Here is a 2,345-nt window from a genome sequence, read left to right on the forward strand (position 1 = left end):
TAAGCTTCAGATAGGACAAGTAACCTGACCAAGATCACAAGTAACCTGACCAAGATCACATAAACGGCAGAGTTGGTGTTATAGCCCATGTATGTCTGACAACAAAGTACATACACACTATGGGAGATAAGAACCTTATTTATTTACTTTCACTTGTCCAACTCCAATGCCTTATTATACGTTATTTACTATCTCTCTTCAGCCTTTTTAACAAAATGTTTCCAGTTAATCTTGCTAACGCACAGCTTTTACTAAAAGCTTTTATCATTGCTCTCTAAATCTTATCAGTTTCTCACTACTTGGTGTATTCTGATCAAAAACAAGATCAACATGATTTAATCAGGACCAGTCAAGATAGTAGAAGCTGTGCACTCCTCCACCAAAATTATAAAAAACTACAGAGCAATCAGCACACAGAGTCGCCTGAAATATGGCTTAACAGAAGCCTTACAACTAGGCACAAAAATAAGAGGTCATCTGAAACTAGTAGGAGGAGTGGAGATATGAAACGACCCAGTCCTACAACTGTGTGTGGTGGTTGAGAATGGGGAGGGGTATCTTGACTACAAGTCGCTTCCCCACTTAAGGGGCAAGGGGACCCGGCTGCACACTGGGCTCCCCAGCCCAGGCTTCCAGTGCTTGGAGGAGAAATCCCCACAACTTCTGGTATGAAAACCAGCAGAGTTGGTGGCTGAATGAGACCAATGGTAGCTGGAGTGCCAGGCATTATTCTGAAGGAGCCCACATCCAGCCTTACTCACTGACAGAATCACTTGCTCTGAGCTCTAGCACTGGGACAGCCAATACAGGAGTGCCAGGGACATATGGGGAGGCATTGAGTTGTTGAGCTTCAGGGCAAGGGCTGGAGAGGTGGCTTTTTCCCGGACAGGAGTGATGGCAGTACCAGCTGATCCTTAGTTGAGTCCTCTCCTCTCCCAGCCTGCAGATGCAGGCACTGCTGTATCTGAGTGGCCATCAACCTGGGTAACACAGGTTGCTCTGCCCAGGGGATTCCCTGAGACTCAGCCTCTCCCAGCTTGTGGGCCCACCCAAGCCAACTCTGGTGGTTTATCCATGCAAACGGCCTGTCTTGGCTCCTGCTGCAACTTCTCTAAAGCCTTTCAAAGGTTCACAAAACCCAAAGTAGCAGCATCTGGTCTAAGCATGCTATGTACCTCTTGCTGAGAAGCCCCAGGCCCTATACTAGTGGCAGCTGGCCTTGGTTTCTGACTTGCCCCTCAAGACACCTATAAACCCCGTGGGAGGGAGGGCAGCCATCTGTGGATTGCTTGGTGGCTCTTACCAGGTGGCTCTGGAGGTGTACAGACTATGGCTGAACTTGGCCTGCTGCTGGACCCCGCCCCACCCCCAGGACTGTGCCACTGGGCCCCATAGAACTTCTACTACATAAAGCCACTCTACTAATCTGGGAGACCTAGGAGCCCTACTCAATACATAAAAAGAGACACAGGAAGGCAGCAAAGTGAGGAGATGAAGAAGCAAGTCCCACATGAAAGAACAGAACAAAACTCCAGAAAAAGAATTCACCAAATGGAGACAAGCAATCTACCAGATGTAGAGTTCAAAACACTGGTTATAAGGATGCTCAATGAACTTAGGGGAAGAGTAGATGATCTCAGTGAGAACTTTAACAAAGAGATAGAAAACATAAAATTAGTGATGGAAAACATAATAGGGAACCAGTCAGATGAAGAATACAATATCTGAGATAAAGAATAAATTAGAAGGAATCAACAAATTGGATGAAGCAGAGCATCAAATTAGTGATTTAGAGGATGGGATAGAGGAGGACACTCAAGTAGAATAGCAACAAAAAAAAGAACCCCCAAAAATGAAGATAGTTTTAGAAGCCTCTGGGACAACATCTAGAGCAACAACATTTGCATTATCGGGGTATCAGAAAGAGAGAGAGTAAGGAATTGGAAACTTATTTCAAGAAATAATGACAGAAAACTTCCCTAACCTGGCAAAGAAAATAGATATAGAACCCCAGGAATTTCGTAGAGTCCCAAACAAGAAAAATCCAAAGAGGCCCACACCAAAACGCATCCTAATTAAAGTGCCAAAGGTTAAATACAAAGAGAATCTTAAAAGTAGCAAGAAAAAAGCAGATAGTTACCTACAAGGGAGCACTCATAAGACTGGCAGCTGATTTCTCAAAAGAAACCATGCAGGATAGAAGGGCTTGACACAAAATATTCAATGTGATGAAAACCCAGGATCCACAACCAAGAATACTTTATCCAGCAAAGCTATCATTTAGAGTCAAAGGACAGATAAAGAGCTTCCCAGACAAAACTAAGCTAAAGGAATTTATCAACACC

Source organism: Pteropus vampyrus, unplaced genomic scaffold, assembly GCF_000151845.1.
Source record: "Pteropus vampyrus isolate Shadow unplaced genomic scaffold, Pvam_2.0 Scaffold318, whole genome shotgun sequence".
Classification (NCBI taxonomy): Eukaryota; Metazoa; Chordata; class Mammalia; order Chiroptera; family Pteropodidae; genus Pteropus; species Pteropus vampyrus.